Here is a 19,651-nt window from a genome sequence, read left to right on the forward strand (position 1 = left end):
CTTTAGTTTGAAAATAACATTTCCTCAAAAACGACTGTTAAAGCTGTACCATAACAGCCATCTACCCTGACTGGCTTGACAAGAGCAATTTGTTGGTCATTATGTCAATGGATACTTACAATAATAGTGTTCTTTACCACCTCCAGTTCAGCAGGAGACCACCAAATCCAGGGTGACAATCAGTTCTTTCCAGGTGGTGTGTGTTCGTGTGTGTCTTTGTGTGTGTGTGTGTGTGTGTGTGTGTGTGTGTGTGTGCGTGCATGCGTGCGTGCCTTCGTGTGAGTGGACGGGTGAGCCCTGGGAGTGTAATTCATCTCTGTCACCATCATGGCCTCCAGGGGGTAGGCTAGTTGAGGGAGTGTGAAAGTGTGTCAGGCCGTGAGTCACTGTGTCTGAGAGGGGGACAACTGGGATGTAAAATGCCACTGCCATGCGGACCCTCTGTGGTTAAGACGGTGCAGTTCAGTTTCCACCTGCAACAGAGCAACTAAAGAGTCATGAAGACATGATCTAGAAAAAAATACCATATGATAAAACCACATCATCTGATCCAATTCAGTTGTATATGATATGCGATACAACATGTAAGAGTTTTATTGTCCATTCATGGAGAAAATCATTTTGTTCAGGTCTTCACATTACATATACATACAGTATAAACACAGTTCTATCACCACTACTAATAAATGGAAAGGGATTACTCATCTCCATACCTAACACACACACACACACACACACACACACACACACACACACACACACACACACACACACACACACACACACACACACACACACACACACACACACACACACACACACACGCAAACAAATGCAAAAACACACACACAGACATACACACACGCAAACACAACACGCAAACACACACACACACACACACGCAAACACACACACACACGCAAACACACACATTATTTTCCCTATTATGCTCACTAAATGAATCAGGCAAATTGCATCCTTAGCTTTTAATCAAGGGAAGCATTAGACAGGTCTGAACATCAGCTCCTCAGGCAGTGGAGGATGTGGAGGATAACCCTTGGAGTGTGTCTCAAATGGCACCCTATTCACTTTGTAGCGCACTCCTTTTGACCAGGGACCCCATAGGGATTAGGGTGCCATTTTTGACTCAGCCTTGAAGTGTTCCTGACACCCGCTGTAGTAGCTCTGACGGGAGGGTATCGGGATGCAGGGCGGTGAGGCGCCAGCGTGGCATCATGCCAACTCCGTCGTGCACAAATGGGCTATTTAATCACCTGCTGCAGTGCAGAGGCTGCCTGGCGCCTGTGGGTGAAGATAGGTACACCTTTTCTTTTTTCATGTCTTGCCTGTTTTCTTTCTTCCCTTCTTTCTTGGTTTCATTCTTGATTTCCTTCGTCATGTATTTTGTCTTTCTCTGTCTCTCTGTCTCAGGGTATGTGTTGCGTCTGTGGCTTTCAGATCGTGCTGCCTTTCTTTGCTGCAGAAAACCACATAAAAACACACAGCATCAAGCCCAGGAGAATCTCAAATGTCTAACATGGGAATAGAGAAATACGATTTTCAGAGAGATGTGGAAGAGGGAAAATAGTTTTTCTTGGAGATTGGGAACAAAAGCATATTTTGGGAAAGATGTTGTTTTTGGATATGTTCAGAGATAGATGGTTGCATTATGGCTTTGATCTCATCTGTTATCGCATACACTTCACCTCCCCAACACACATACACACACAGGAACATACACACTCACGACCACACACAAATACCATGCACCCCTGTTGGTTCTCATGAGGTGAGAAAAGTGGAAAGCCTTCCTAGAAGAGTGGAGGCAGTAATAGTAGCAAACGGGGGGACCAACTCCATATTAATGCCCATGATTTTGGAATGAGATGTTTGACGAGCATTAGTGAGGTTGAGCACTGATGTTGGGCGATTAGGTCTTTCTTGCAGTCGGTGTTCCAATTCATCCCAAATCAGTTCAATGGGGTTGAGGTCAGGGCTCTGTGCAGGCCAGTCAAGTTCTTCCGCACCGATGTTGTCAAACCATTTCTGTATGGACCTCACTTTGTGCACTGGCGCATTGTCATGCCGAAACAAGAAAGGGCCTTCCCCAAACTGTTGCCACAAGTTGTAAGCACAGAATCATCTAGAATGTCATTGTATGCTATAGCATTAAGATTTCCCTTCACTGGAACTAAGCGACTTAGCCCGAACCATGAAAAACAGCCCCAAACCATTATTTCTCATCCACCAAACTTTACAGTTGGCACTATGCATTGTGGAAAGTAGCGTTCGCCTGGTATCGGCCAAACCCAGATTCGTCTGTCGGACTGCCAGATGTTGAAGCGTGATTCATCCCTCCATAGAATGCGTTCACTCTGCTCCAGAGTCCAATGGCGGCAAGCTTTACACCACTCCAGCCGAAGGTTGGCATTGCGCATGGTAATATTAGTCTTGTGGGTGGCTGCCCGGCCATGGAAACCCATTTAATGAAGCTCCCAACGAACTGTTATTGTGCTGACGATTCTTCCAGAGGCAGTTTGGAACTCGGTAGTGAGTGTTGCAACCAAGGACAGACGATTTTTACGTACTATGCGCATCAGCACTCGGCAGTCCTGTTCTGTGAGCTTGTGTGCCCTACCACTTTGCGGCGGAGCCGCTCATAGATGTTTCCACTTCACAGTAACAACACTTACAGTTGACCGGGGTAGCTCTAGCAGGGCAGACATTTGACAAACTGACTTGATGGTATGTGCTCGATTTTATACACCTGTCAGCAATGGGTGTGGATGAAATAGCCTAATCCACTAATTTCAGGTGGCGTCCACATACTTTTGTATATATAGTGTACGTGACCCAAAAAGTTACAAATTACAGCTTTAACTGTTCAGAAGTCTAATGGCTTGGGGGGTTGAAGCTGTTCAGGAGCCTTTTGGTCCCAGACTTGGAACTTCAGTACAGCTTGCCGTGTGGTAGCAGAAAGAACAATCTATGAATTGGATGCCTGGAGTCTTTGACAATTTTTAGAGCCTCTGACACCGCCTGGTATAGTGGTCCTACATGGCACCGAGCTCGGCCCCATTGATGTACTGGGCCATGCGCACTGCCCTTTGTAGCGCCTTGCGGTCACATGCCAAATAGTTGCCGTAATGCAGCCAGTCAAGATGCTCTCAATGGTGCAGCTGTAGAACTTTTTGAGGGTCTAAGGGCCCATGCAAAATCATTTTAGCCTCCTGAGGGCGAAGAGGCGTTGTCGTGCCATCTTCACGACTGTGTTGGTGTATTTGGATCCTGATAGGTCCTTATTGATGTGGACACCAAGGAACTTGAAGCTTTCAATCCGCTCCATTACAGCCCCATCAATGTGAATGGGAGCGTGCTTGGCCCTCCATTTCTTGTAGTCCACGATCAGCTCCTTTCTCTTGCTCACATTGAGGGATAGGTTGTTGTCCTGGCACCACGCTTCCAGGTCTTACTGAGATTTAGTGTCAGGGCCCAGGTCTGGCAGAATCTGTGCCAAAGATCTAGGTGCTGCTGTAGGCCCTCCTTGGTTGGTGACAGAAGCACCAGATCATCAGCAAAGAGTAGACATTTGACTTCAGATTCTAGTAGGGTGAGGCCGGGTGCTGCAGACTGTTCTAGTGCCCATGCCAGTTCGTTGATATATATGTTGAAGAGGGTGGGGCTTAAGATGCATCCCTGTCTCGCCCCACAGCCCTGTGGGAAGAAATTTGTGTTTTTGCCTATTTTAACCGCACACTTGTTGTTTTTGTACATGGATTTTATAATGTCGTATGTTTTTCCCCCAACACCACTTTCCATCAATTTGTATAGTAGAGCCTCATGCCAAATTGAGTTGAAGGCTTTTTTGAAATAAACAAAGCATGAGAAGACTTTGCCTTTGTTTTGGTTTGTTTGTTTGTCAAATAGGGTGTGCAGGGTGAATACGTGGTCTGTCGTATGATACTTTGGTAAAAAGCCAATTTGACATTTGCTCAGTACATTGTTTTCACTGAGGAAATGTACAAGTCTGCTGTTAATGATAATACAGAAGATTGTCCCAAGGTTGCTGTTGATGCACATTCCATGGTAGTTAATGGGGTCAAATTTGTCTCCACTTTTGTTGATTGGGGTGATCAGTCCTTGGTTCCAAATATTGGGGAAGATGCCAGAGCTAAGGATGATGTTACAGAGTCTTAGTATAGCCAATTGGAATTTGTTGTCTGTATATTTGATCATTTCATTGAGGATACCTTCAACACCACATGCCTTTTTGGGTTGGAGGGAATATATTTTGTCCTATAGCTCATTCAATGTATTTGGAGAATCCAGTGGATTCTGATAGTCTCTAATAGTTGATTCTAAGATTTGTATTTGATCATGTATATGTTTTTTCTGTTTGTTCTTTGTTATAAAGCCAAAAAGATTGGAGAAGTGGTTTACCCATACATCTCAATTTTGGATAGATAACCCTTTGTGTTGTTGTTTGTTTAGTGTTTTCCAATTTTCACAGAAGTGGTTAGAGTCTATGGATTCTTCAATTACATTGAGCTGATTTCTGACATGCTGTTCCTTCTTTTTCAGTATTGTATTTCTGTATTGTTTTAGTGATTCACCATTTTGAAGGCGTAGACTCAGGTTTTCCGGGTCTCTATGTTTTTGGTTGGACAGGTTTCTCAATTTATTTCTTATATTTTTGCATTCTTCATCAAACCATTTGTTATTGTTGTTCATTTTCTTCAGTTTTCTATTTGAGATTTTTAGATTTGATAGGGAACCTGAGAGGTCAAATATGCTTTTAAGATTTTCTACTGCCAAGTTTACAGTGGAAGTGTGGAACATTTTATCCAGGAAGTTGTCTAATGGGGATTGAATTAGTTGTTGTCTAATTGTTTTTTGGTAGATTTCCAAGCTACATTCCTTCCATCTATAGCATTTCTTAATATTACTCAGTTCCATTGGCTTTGATGCCTCATGATTGAGTATTGCTCTGTTCAAGAAGACTGTGATTTTGCGGTGGTCTGACAGGGGTGTCAGTGGGCCGACTGTGAGTTGACTGAATCTGACTGAGTCGCTCTCTCTCACTCCATAATCTCTCTCTCTCACTCCATAATCTCTCTCTCTCTCACTCCATAATCTCTCTCTCTCTCACTCCATAATCTCTCGCTCACTCCATAATATCTCTCTCTCACTCCATAATCGCTATCTCTCTCACTCCATAATCGCTCTCTCTCTCACTCCATAATCACTCTCTCTCTCACTCCATAATATATCTCTCTCACTCCATAATCTCTCTCTCTCTCACTCCATAATCTCTCTCTCTCGCACTCCATAATCTCTCTCTCACTCCATACTCACTCTCTCTCACTCCATAATCTCTCTCTCTCAGAATATCTCCCCCTCTCTCTCTCTCTCACTCCATAATCTCTCTCTCTCATTCCACAATCACTCTCTCTCTCATTCCATAATCACTCTCTCTCTCACTCCATAATCACTCTCTCTCTCACTCCATAATCTCTCTCTATCTCACTCCATAATCTCTCTCATTCCAGAATCACTCTCTCTCTCACTCCTTAATCTCTCTCTCTCATAATCTCTCTCCCTCTCTCTCTCTCTCACTCCATAATATCTCTCTCTCATTCCATAGTCACTCTCTCTCACTCCATAATATCTCTATCTCATTCCATAGTCACTCTTTCTCTCACTCCATAATCTCTCTCTCTCACTCCATAATCACTCTCTCTCTCATAATCTCTCTCCCTCTCTCTCTCTCTCTCTCACTCCATACTCTCTCTCTCCCCAAAATCTTTATCGTTCTCTCCTTAATCTATCTCTCTCTCACTCCATAATCACTCTCTCACTCCATAATATCTCTCTCCATAACCTCTCTCTCTCACTTCATAATCATTCTCTCACACCATAATCTCTCTCTCTTTCTCTATAATTTCTCTCACTCCATAATATCTCTCTCCCCCCCTCCGGATAATTATAGCTCTGAGGAGCATGCTCATGTGTGTGAACACAGATCTATATGTATGTGTGTGTGTGTGTGCGTGTGTATATGTGTGTGTGTGTGTGTGTGTGTATGTGTGTGGAGTATACAGAGAACACTTTGCAGATAGGGAGCAGAGGAGAAAACCATTACAGATAGGGCCTGTCCTTCCACTCTGCTCCAACGCTGGAACACTCAGCCAGTCAACCGAAGCCACGTTATCTGGCCCCAGGTACACAAAGGAAACGCACGGCCCTCGTATCAGAGTATTCACACATACACGCGTGCGAATGCAAGCACACACAGACACGTAAATGCAGACAGACAAACATACAGACACACATACAACACACACTTGCATGTACACACACTGTCACACACTCCACCTCCTCTCACATGTGCTATCTACTCTTTCACTCCCCGTAAAACATAAACAAGTGGTCACGCTTCATCAGTTCACCAGTCAAGGATGACAACCCAGAATACAGACCTCCTGTATGCAGCTGACAATCTGTTCTATAGGGGACAAGGAGGGGGAAGATGAACACAGTGACAAAAGCCAGGCAGCCCAAAGCACTTGGAGACAAAGTCCCTGTGCTCCAGTGGATCTGTGCAGTCTTTATTGGTTAGTTTGATTTAGGAGAAGTAATTGACTGGGAATGGACTACTGGGGGTTGAGGTGGTTTAAGGATCCAGCACAAGCTGAGGTGACTGGAATTCAGTTTGATGTAGGGAGGGAAGGTGGCAATGATAGAGGGAGAGAGGGGATGGAGGTAGAGAAAGAGAAAGGGGGGGTGGAGGTAGAGCGAGAGAGAGGTAGAGAGAGAGAGAGAGAGAGAGAGAGAGAGAGAGAGAGAGAGAGAGAGAGAGAGAGAGAGAGAGAGAGAGAGAGAGAGAGAGAGATGGTGATTAGATTGTAGTCGTATTGCTCTAGGTGACAGCTCCCTCAGGTGCAGTTCATATTAACCCCTTTGGAGACAGAGGGAAATTAGATTGTTGTTGAGGTGTATTTCTCTCTCACACACACATCCACAGATGTACTTTCTCTCTCTGTGACACTTGCAGCTAAATTACAGATTCTATGTCACATTGCCATGGACATAAATCACACTTTTTGCTATTGCAATTTCGTTTGTCTAGTGCTACAAGCTATTTCCTGTTTTATCAAGGCAAGGTGTCACGCCCTGACCTTAGAGAGCCTTTTTAATTCTCTATTTGGTTAGGTCAGGGTGTGACTTGGGTGCGCAAATCTATGTTTCTATTTCTTTGTTGGCCTAGTATGGTTCCAAATCAGAGGCAGCTGTTTTTCGTTGTCTCTAATTGGGGATCATACTTAGGCAGCTCTTTTTCCCACCTTAAGTTGTGGGATCTTGTTTTTGCATAGTTGCTGTCTAGCCCTGCAGAACTTTACGTTCGGTTTTGTATTTTGTTGTTTTGTCAGAGTTCAGTATTAAAAATCATGAACACTTTCCACACTTGCGCTTTGGTCTCATTCATCTAACGACGGACGTAACAGAAGATCCCACCACAAACGGACCAAGCAGAGTGGCCAGGAGGAGCAGACATCCTGGACATGGGAGGAGATCCTGGCTGGTAAGGATCGCCTTCCATGGGAGCAGATGGAGGCAGCAAGGGAGGAACAACGACAATACCTTGGTTCGCAACCAAGACGCAAGCACGAGAGGCAGCCCTCCCCAAAAATGTTGGGGGGGACACAGGGTGGTTGGCGGAGCCAGGTTTCACACCAGAGCCAACTCCCCGCACTCGCTTTAACTTCTCTAGGATAGGGGGCAGCATTCGGAATTTTGGATGAAAAGCATGCCCAAATTAACTTTTTAGGGATAGGGGGCAGCATTTTCACTTTGGATGAATAGCGTGCCCAAATTGAACTGCCTCATACTCTGTCCCAGATGCTAATATATGCATATTATTTTTACTATTGGATAGAAAACACTCTGAAGTTTCAAAAATGTTTGAATTATGTCTGTGAGTATAACAGAACTCATATGGCAGGGCAAACTTCCAAACAGCAAATGGAAATTCTGATCGATATTCAACTCATCGCCTGTTCAAATCCCAGTAAGATATGGATCTGTTTGCACTTCCTACGCCTTCCACTAGATGTCAACAGTCTGTAGAACGTTGAATGAAGCTTATACTGTGATATGGGGCCGTATGAGAGGGGAATGAGTCAGTGGTCTGGCAGATTGCCAGTTCCTGGTCATGCGCATTCCACATGATATTGCCTTGCGTTCCATTACTTCTACAGACATGAAGGAATTCTCCAGTTAGAACGTTATTGGATATATATGATAACAACATCCTGAAGATTGATTCTCTACTTAGTTTGACCAGTTTATTCGACCTGTAATATAACTTTTTGAAGTTTTTGTACGAGTTCGCCTGGACCTGCGCGAGCGTTTGGATATGTTTACTAAACGTGCTAGCAAAAGCAAAAAAATAAATACCGGACATTATCAAACAAAACAACAATTTATTGTGGAACTAGGATTCCTGGGAGTGCATTCTGATGAAGATCATCAAAGGTAACGGAATATTTATGATGTAATTTCGTATTTCTGTTGACTCCAACATGGCGGAGAACTGTTGTTATATCTGAGCGCCGTCTCAGATTATTGCATGGTGTGCTTTTTCCGTAAAGTTTTTTTGAAATCTGACAGAGCGGTTGCATTAAGAATCAAATCAAGTTTATTTTATATAGCCGTTCGTACATCAGCTAATATCTCGAAGTGCTGTACAGAAACCCAGCCTAAAACCCCAAACAGCAAGCAATGCAGGTGTAGAAGCACGGTGGCTAGGAAAAACTCCCTAGAAAGGCCAAAACCTAGGAAGAAACCTAGAGAGGAACCAGGCTATGAGGGGTGGCCAGTCCTCTTCTGGCTGTGCCGGGTGGAGATTATAACAGAACATGGCCAAGATGTTCAAAATGTTCATAAGTGACAAGCATGGTCAAATAATAATCAGGAATAAATGTCAGTTGGCTTTTCATAGCCGATCATTAAGAGTTGAAAACAGCAGGTCTGGGACAGGTAGGGGTTCCATAACCGCAGGCAGAACAGTTGAAACTGGAATAGCAGCAAGGCCAGGTGGACTGGGGACAGCAAGGAGTCATCATGCCCGGTAGTCCTGACGTATGGTCCTAGGGCTCAGGTCCTCCGAGAGAGAGAAAGAAAGAGAGAAGGAGAGAATTAGAGAGAGCCAAGATTTTCAAAATGTTCATAAATGACAAGCATGGTCAAATAATAATCAGGAATAAATCTCAGTTGGCTTTTCATAGCCGATCATTAAGAGTTGAAAACAGCAGGTCTGGGACAGGTAGGGGTTCCATAACCGCAGGCAGAACAGTTGAAACTGGAATAGCAGCAAGGCCAGGTGGACTGGGGACAGCAAGGAGTCATCATGCCCGGTAGTCCTGACGTATGGTCCTAGGGCTCAGGTCCTCCGAGAGAGAGAAAGAAAGAGAGAAGGAGAGAATTAGAGAGAGCCAGGATGTTCAAAATGTTCATAAATGACAAGCATGGTCAAATAATAATCAGGAATAAATGTCAGTTGGCTTTTCATAGCCGATCATTAAGAGTTGAAAGCAGCAGGTAAGGACAGGTAGGGGTTCCAAGAACAAGTGTATCTTTAATTCTATGTAAAACATGTATCTTTCATCAAAGTTTATGATGAGAATTTCCCGTTATTTGATGTGGCTCTCTGCAATTTCTCCGGATAGTTCAGTATTAAAAATCATGAACACTTTTCACGCTGCGTTTTGGTCTCATTCATCTAACGACGGACGTAACACAAGGTGTGTAGTTTACTGATGCATTTGGATCCAAAGCACCATGCAGAGTGCATAGACTAGATGGTAGAACAAATGGAGAAAAAAATGAAAAATAAGCAAAAAACTAAAATTGTTTGCAACATAGAAGCTAGAGAGAGGTTTCACTTCCATCTGTACTGTCGGAGTAAACTCAAGGAATGGCCATTCTCTCACTTACTGGTTATTCAAAATTGCAGTTTGTAAAAGATCAGACAAAAAGTAGTTGATGTGGTTACTAAAACAGCAGTCATTTATTGGTAGAAGATAATTCTGATCTGATTTGAATAGCAGAGACTTTCTGTCTAAAGTGCTGGGAAAGTGGTCAAAATGTAAGCTGTTTGTAAGAAAGCTGGGGGAAAAAATCATTAATGTGATTTCAAATACTCTTAACTTTTTGTTTATCTTGTTGGGAAAGTGCTCAAAATTTCAAGTGTTTATAAAAAGTTAGAGGAAACGTCGCTGACGATGTTGGTTAAACTGCTCTATCGTTTGATCAGAAGAATATATTTTGTTCAGATTTAAATAACATAATCTGGTACACAATCAAAACAAACTTCAAATCCATCCAACAGGTTTGTAGAGTCACAAGCTTGATGTAGTCATTGCGTGCTAGGAATATGGGACCAAATACTACACTTTTGACCACGTTAATACAAATACAACTGAATTTGTCCAAATACTTATTTCACCTTCAAATGGGGGCAAGATACACAAAGTGCTTTAATTTCTAAACGGTAAAACAGATATCTATGAAAATACCCTCAAATAAATGGTGATGTTCCCCATTGGGCACACCACGTCATTTCAATGTGGATAATCGGGAAATATCTGGTTGAGGTGTTGATCAATGAGATTATAACCTATATTAACCCACTCAAATGTTAACAATTTTTAAGCTCAAATGGGAATACAATGTCAGAAATGTTGTTTATTTTTACAAGAGATTAATGTTTTATCACTGTGCTTCATTTAATAGCAGAACCAAATGGCCTGGTTGGCAGTTGAGATTACATTAAAAGTACATGGTGCAAGTGACCAATAATGTTTGAGATTCTGACAGATTATTACAGCAATTGTGAAGATCTCAACAGACCTGCGACGACCTGTGCACGCTGTCTTGAGCATGCACACTTGATATGATTACTTAAGAAGACATTTATAGTTACAGTAACCTCAACATTTGGCCATGGATGTGTTAACGAATTTAAAGATTGAATGTTATATTAGTAGGCTATTTACAGTCTTACAAAAGTAATATTGAATTGTGTTTGGTTGTCAACGCAACCAAAAACCAACATTTGATGGAGATTTATCTTCTGCTTGAATAGTTCCATCTGTACCACTGACTTAGTCTGGGTTTAATTCCAGTTTGTCCAACAAATAAAACATTTATATGTTGGATTCACGCCTCTTTCTCAAGGCGTGAAAGAATAGGATCAAATCAAATCAAACTTTAAATGCTCTTTATTTAGTCCAATTCATTAACTTCTAGTTCCTCCCAAACCCGGATCCGGGAGCACCCCCATCAGTAAAAAAGCTGACTAGCATAGCCTAGCATAGCGTCACAAGTAAATACTAGCATCTAAATATCATTAAATCACAAGTCCAAGACACCAGATGAAAGATACACATCTTGTGAATCCAGCCATCATTTCTGATTTTTAAAATGTTTTACAGGGAAGACACAATATGTAAATCTATTAGCTAACCACGTTAGCAAAAGACACCACTTTTTTTACTCCACCAGTTTTTTACTCCATCAGTAGCTATCACAAATTCGACCAAATAAAGATATAAATAGCCACTAACCAAGAAACAACTTCATCAGATGACAGTCTGATAACATATTTATTGTATAGCATATGTTTTGTTAGAAAAATGTGCATATTTCAGGTATAAATCATAGTTTACCATTGCAGCCACCATCACAACTCTCACCAAAGCGACTAGAATAACTACAGAGAGCAACGTGTATTACCTAATTACTCATCATAAAACATTTCTTAAAAATACACAGCGTACAGCAATTGAAAGACACAGATCTTGTGAATCCAGACAATATTTCAGATTTTCTAAGTGTTTTACAGCGAAAACACAATATAGCGTTATATTAGCTTACCACAATAGCAAACATCACAACAGCATTGATTCAAGCCAAACATAGCGATAACGTATAAACCACCAAAAGATATTAATTTTTTCACTAACCTTCTCAGAATTCTTCAGATGACAGTCCTATAACATCATATTATACAATGCATATAGAGTTTGTTCGAAAATGTGCATATTTAGCGGCACAAATCGTGGTTATACAATGTGATTAGTGGCCAAAACTTCAAGCAATCTGTCCGGCGCCATCTTGGAGAGGCACCTATTCTAATCGAAAACTATTCATAAACTTGACTAAAAAATACAAGTTGGACAGCAAATGAAAGATAAATTAGTTCTTAATGCAATCGCTGTGTTAGATTTTAAAAATTAACGTTACTGCGCAATACAGCGTGCGCTAAAGCGAGACCGCACCATAATTCATGGCGGAATTATTATTTGACATTTGTCAACATAAGTACGAATTAACAGCATAAAGACTGCTTACTATTAGCTGAGCTTCCATCAGAATCTTGGGCAAGGTGTCCTTTCTCCAGAACAATCGTCTTTGGGTTGAAAGATGTCCTCTTGTCCTGTCGAAATAGCCGCTAACGTTAGCCACCCACTGGAGAGGTGTCCAACTCGTGAAAGCGCATCACAAAGATATCCAGGAAAATCGCAATAAACTGCTATAAACTGCTATAAGTCGGTTTAAATTAACTACCTTATGATGTCTTTAACAACTATAACGAATAAAAACATGACCGGAGATACAGAACTGCTAAAACGAAAGCTTTGCAGGAGGCCATTGTGATGTCCCTGATGCGCCAGGCGCCCAGTTGAAAAGAACGTTACTTCCGTTCCACGGTCATATATAGGGTCCCAGATTGCACAATCCACTCCATTCAAATTCTCCCCGCTTACTGACATCTAGAGGAAGACGTATGCAGTGCATGTAGCCCGATGGCTTACATGGGGACTTATAAACTGACCTCAGAACAGGGACCTCGATTTCTGAAATCTCACTCCCTGACAGGAAATGTGCTGCAGAATGAGTTCTGTTTCACTCAGAGAAATAATTCAAACGGTTTTAGAAACTAGAGAGTGTTTCCTATCCAATAGTAATAATAATATGCATATTGTACGAGCAAGAATTGAGTACGAGGCAGTTTAATTTGGGAACGTAATTATTACAAAGTGCAAATAGCACCCCCTATTGCCAAGAGGTTTTAACTTCAATTTTTTGTTGAGATGGAGATGTGAATCCCTTCATAGCAAATTTTAATTTGTAGAAGAACTGGAATTAAAACCAGACTACAGTAAGTCAGTGGCACAGATGGAACTATCCAAGCAGAAGATACATCTCCTTCAAATGTTGGTATTTGGTTGCACTGACAACCAAACACAACTCACTAAATATCATTACATTTGATATCAACCAGAGCTTGAAACCCGAGACCTACAGTACAAGTCAAAAGTCTGGACACACTCACTCATTCCAGGGTTTTTCTTAATTTTCACTATTTCCTACATTGTATAATAATATTGACTAATTCAGTGTCACATACAGTGGGGAGAACAAGTATTTGATACACTGCCGATTTTGCAGGTTTTCCTACTTACAAAGCATGTAGAGGTCTGTAATTTTTATCATAGGTACACTTCAACTGTGAGAGACGGAATCTAAAACAAAAATCCAGAAAATCACATTGTATAATTTTTAAGAAATGAATTTGCATTTTATTGCATGACATATGTATTTGATCACCTACCAACCAGTAAGAATTCCGGCTCTCACAGACCTGTTAGTTTTTCTTTAAGAAGCCCTCCTGTTCTCCACTCATTACCTGTATTAACTGCACCTGTTTGAACTCGTTACCTGTATAAAAGACACCTATCCACACACTCAATCAAACAGACTCCAACCTCTCCACAATGGCCAAGACCAGAGAGCTGTGTAAGGACATCAGGGATAAAATTGTAGACCTGCACAAGGCTGGGATGGGCTACAGGACAATAGGCAAGCAGCTTGGTGAGAAGGCAACAACTGTTGGCGCAATTATTAGAAAATGGAAGAAGTTCAAGATGACGGTCAATCACCCTCGGTCTGGGGCTCCATGCAAGATCTCACCTCGTGGGGCATCAATGATCATGAGGAAGGTGAGGGATCAGCCCAGAACTACACGGCAGGACCTGGTCAATGACCCAAACAGTCAGTATCTGATGTGGCCACGAGCTGCATTAAGTACTGCAGTGCATCTCCTCCTCATGGACTGCACCATCTTTTCCAGTACTTGCGGTGAGATGTTGCCCCACTCTTACACCAAGGCACCTGCAAGTTCCCAGATTGAGATCTGGGCTCTTCCCTGGCCATGGCAGAACAGTGACATTCCTGTCTTGCAAGAAATCACGCACAGAACAAGCAGTATGGCTGGTGGCATTGTCATGCTGGAGGGTCATGTCAGGATGAGCCTGCAGGAAGGGTACCGCATGAGGGAGCAGGATGTCTTCCCTGTAACGCACAGCGTTGAGATTGCCTGCAATGACAACAAGCTCAGTCCGATGATGCTGTGACACACCTCCCCAGACTATGACGGACCATCCACCTCCAAATCGATCCCACTACAGAGTACAGGCCTCGGTGTAACGCTCATTCCTTCGACAATAAACGCAAATCTGACCATCACCCATGGTGAGACAAAACTGCGACTCGTCAGTGAAGAGCACTTTTTGCCAGTCCTCCATTCGGTGGAGGATACCAAACAGTTCGAAAAATAACAAAAACACAACCATCCACAAACAGAACAGAGAACAAGCCCGCACAAAAGCAGGCAGGCATAGAAGGCTTAAATAGCCCTGAAACAACCCCCAAACAAGAAACAGGTGAAACCAATACAGACATAACCAACAGAAAAAGAAAAGGTAATCGGTGGCAGCTAGTAGACCGGTGACGACGACCGCCGTGCGCCGCCCGAACAGGAGGAGGAGCCACCTTCGGTGGAAGTCGTGACGTTATGAGTGTCATACAGTATTAGTGGCATATCACACACTTGTAAGGAAGCACACACGCAGGCACACACACTAACTTACACACACACACACACACACACACACTCTCACACACACACACACACACGTTTATTAATACAAATTCAGAAACACATACTAACACACACGCCTACAGTGTGCACAATCACCTACAATGCATACACACACATGCAGAAACACACACATAAACACATTCCCACACACATTCCCACACACACACACACACACACACACACACACACACACACACACACACACACACACACACACACACACACACACACACACACACACACACACACACACACACACACACACACACACACAATAATATGAAATACACACACCTGTGCTAGATGACGGCAGCCCCTTAGGTAAAACCCCGTGGGACCTGCCATTTTCCGCACCAGCACCGGTCACCTGACTCGCACACGAGAAATGAATGAGCATGTCAACATCTACCCTCCTCCTCCTCCTCTGTATTCTTTCCTCTCTCACTTTATCCATCTCTCTTTCATTTCCCAGATGTGTCAAGCCAGCGAGGTATGGTAATTCTGCATCTCGAGACATGCTCACTTACTCAGGGAGCTGTTGAAGCGGTTTCCTTGCTAAGCACCCAGAAGCTTAGCCTGGCTGTGAAACTGACAAAGAGAAACACCACCATTCTGTGCATTCGTGTCACTGAAGCGATGTGAATGACATAGATTGACAATATGGAAGGTCACACTTGGAGAGAAGACTAAGAAAGAGTCTGAACAGACACTGTAAATACTGAGGGAAATGGAAAAAAGAGGGACAGAAAAATGTGAGAGAGGAAGCAACTATGGGAGATGAGATGCGAAAATGAGCAAGTGATAAAGAGGGAGAGAAATGAGAGAGAAAGAGAGCATGGAGAGATAGAGGGAGAGATAGAGAGAGAGAAAGAGAGGGAGAGAGAAAGGAAGAGCATGACAAGAGTGAGAGAGAGAGAGAGAGAGATAGAGAGAGAGAGAGAGTAGGAGGGCATGGAAAGGGAGAGATAGATAAATAGAGAGAGAGAGTTCCGGATGTGAGCAAGACCTTTAAACAGGTCAACATTCCGAAAGGCCGCAGGGCCAGATGGATTACCAGGACGTGTACTCAGAGCATGCGCGGACCAACTGGCAAGTATCTTCACTGACATTTTCAACCTCTCCCTGACCGAGTCTGTAATACCTACATGTTTCAAGCAGACCACCATAGTCCTTGTGACCAAGAACGCAAAGGTAGCCTGCCTAAATGACTACCACACCGTAGCACTCACGTCGGTAGCCATGAAGTGCTGTAAAAGGCTGGTCATGGCTCACATTAACGGAAACCCTAGACCCACTCCAATTTCCATAGATTCACAGATGACGCAATCTCAATTGCACTCCACACTGCCCTTCCCCACCTGGACAAAAGGAACACTTCTGTGAGAATGCTATTTATTGACTACAGCTCAGCGTTCAACACCATTGTGCCCAAAAATCTCTTCACTAAGCTAAGGACCCTGGGTCTAAACACCTCCCTCTGCAACTGGATCCTTGATTTCCTGACGGGTCGTCCCCCAGGTGGTGAGGGTAGGCAACAAAACATCTGCCACGCTGATCCTCAACATGGTGGCCCCTCAGGGGTGCGTGCTTAGTCCCCTCCTGTACTCCCTGTTCACCCACGACTGCATGGCCAAGCACGACTCTAACACTATCATCAGTTTGCTGACGACACAGCGGTGATAGGCCTGATCACTGACAACAATGAGACAGCCTATAGGGAGGAGGTCAGAGACCTGGCAGTTTGGTGCCAGGACAACAACCTCTCCCTCAACGTGAGCAAGACAAAGAAGCTGATCGTGGACAACAGGAAAAGGAGTAACAAACACACCCCATTCACATTAGCAGGGCTGTAGTGGAGCAGGTCGAGAGCTTCAAGTTCCTTGGTGTCCACATCCCGACAAACTATCATGGTCCATATACACCAAGACAGTCGTGAAGAGGGAACGACAATGCCTATTCCCCCTCAGGAGACTGAAAAGATTTGGCATGGGTCCCCAGATCCTCAAAAAGTTCTACAGCTGCACCATCGAGAGCATCCTGACCAGTTGTATCACTGCCTGGTGTGGCAACTGCAGGCATCCGACCGTAAGGCCTCCATTTGTTTTTACAGTGCTGCTACTCACTGTTTATTTTCTATGTATAGTCACTTTACCCCTACCTAGAGTACATGTACAAATTACCTCAATTACCTCGACTAACCTGTACCCCCACGAATTGAATCGGTACCGGTACCTCCTGTACATATCCTCGTGCACCCAACTTATCACCGGGGGCTCACCACCTGCCCTCCAGAACACCTACAGCACCCGATGTCAAAGGAAGGCCAAAAAGATCATCAAGGACATCAACCAGCCCAGCCACGGCCTACTCACCCCGCTATCATCCAGAAGACTAGGTCAGTACAGGTGCATCAAAGCTGGGACCGAGAGACTGATAAACAGCTTCTTTCTCAAGGCCATCAAACTGTTAAGTAGCCATCACTAGCCGGCTACCACCAGGCTACTCAACCCTGCACCTTAGAGGCTGCTGCCCTATATACATAAACATGGAGTCACTGGCCACTTTAATAATAGAACTCTAGTCACTTTAATCATGTTTACATACTGCTTTACTCATCTCATATGTATATACTGTATTCTATTCTATTGTATTTTAGTCAATGTCACTCCGACATTGCTTGTCTCAATATTTAAATATTTCTTTATTCCAATCTTTTACTTTTAGATTAGTGTGTATTGTTGTGAATTTTTAGATACTACTGCACTGCATTTCTCTACAACCACAATAACATCTGCTAAATATGTGTCTGTGACCAATAACATTTTATTAGATTTTTCATTGCAATTTTATTCTGTTACTTTTATTTGTTACTTTTTTTTTTTTTTTAATTACATTTTCTTAACTCTTTTTTCGTAAAACTGTATTGTTTGTTAAGGGCTTGTAAGTAAGCATTTCACTGTAAGGTCTACACCTGTTGTATTTGGCACATGTGACAAATAACATTTTGATTTGATTTGAGAGCGAGAGAGAGAGCGAGAGAGAGGAGCTGACATAAATTGGGGTACAAATGAACCAGCTACAATGGCTGATGTGGCATGTGTGTTCATGACTGAGTGGAGCCAGAGATTACTGTAGCACTGCTTGTGTGTTCACGACTGAGTGGAGACAGAGATTACTGTAGCACTGCTTGTGTGTGTCCATGTTTCCCTCTATCTTTCTCTCTCTTCCCATCTCTTTCGCTCTATCTTTCTCTCTCTTCCCATCTCTTTCGCTCTATCTTTCTCTCTCTTCCCATCTCTTTCCCTCTTTCTTTCTCTCTCTTCCCATCTCTTTCCCTCTATCTTTCTCTCTCATCCCATCTATTTCCCTCTTTCTTTCTCTCTCTTGCCATCTCTTTCGCTGTATCTTTCTCTCTCTTCCCATCTCTTTCGCTATATCTAAACACATGAGATGTTTCTTATTTCTCATTCCTCTCATCTTCTCTTCTTCACTGCTTCCTCTCATCTTCTTCTCTTCTTCACTGCTTCCTCTCATCTTCTCTTCTTCACTGCTTCCTCTCATCTTCTCTGCTTCACTGCTTCCTCTCATCTTCTCTTATTCACTGCTTCCTCTCATCTTCTCTTCTTCACTGCTTCCTCTCATCTTCTCTTCCTCTCTGCTTCCTCTCATCATCTTCTCTTCTTCATTGCTTCCTCTCATCTTCTTCTCTTCGTCACTGCTTCCTCTCATCTTCTTCTCTTCCTCTCTGCTTCCTCTCATCTTATTCTCTTCTTCATTGCTTCCTCATCTTCTTCTCTTCGTCACTGCTTCCTCTCATCTTTTTCTCTTCCTCTCTGCTTCCTCTAGTCTTCTTCTCTTCTTCACTGCTTCCTCTCATATTCTTCTCTTCTTCACTGCTTCCTCTCATCTGCTTCCTCTCTGGGATGCACTTTTGAGATAAATACAAATAAAAAGGCATGGACTTGTCAACTGACATGATTTTGGAGTTATTATATTACTATATTGATTCACTGCATCACAGCATAATCCATCAAACTCTGTTCATCGGTCAATGAGACCTGTTCTATGTGCTTATCCCACAGCCCCTAAAGTTAAGCATAGTGTCCTTTGTCTTACAATGCCAAGCGAAAGGCCACATTAACAAGGGAATATCAATGTCTCCCTCCAGACCTGTCATTTATGAGGCCATGGCATTAGACTGGAATCCACAATGCTTTCGGAAAGTATTCTCTATTCATCTTTGCCTCGATCCTGACTAGTCTCCCAGTCCCTGCCACTGAAAAACATCCCACAGCATGATGCTGCCACCAACATGCTTTACTGGCGGGTGGGGGGGCCCTCCTCAGTCCAGTGGGGCCAGGGTCTCCCGTCTGTCCAGCGCCGCCGGAGTCTCCTGTCTGTCCAGCGCCGCCAGAATCTCCTGTCTGTCCAGCACCACCTGAGCCGCCCGTCTGTCCAGCGCCGCCTGAGCCGCCTGTCTGTCCAGCGCCGCCTGAGCCGCCCGTCTGTCCTGAGCTGTCAGAGCCGCCCGTCTGTTCTGAGCCGCTAGAGCCGTCTGTCAGTCAGGAGCCGCTAGAGCCATCCGTCAGTCAGGAGCCACCAGAGCCGCCCGCCAGTCAGAAGCTGCCAGAGCCGCCCGCCAGT

Source organism: Salvelinus namaycush, chromosome 32, assembly GCF_016432855.1.
Source record: "Salvelinus namaycush isolate Seneca chromosome 32, SaNama_1.0, whole genome shotgun sequence".
Taxonomy (NCBI): domain Eukaryota; kingdom Metazoa; phylum Chordata; class Actinopteri; order Salmoniformes; family Salmonidae; genus Salvelinus; species Salvelinus namaycush.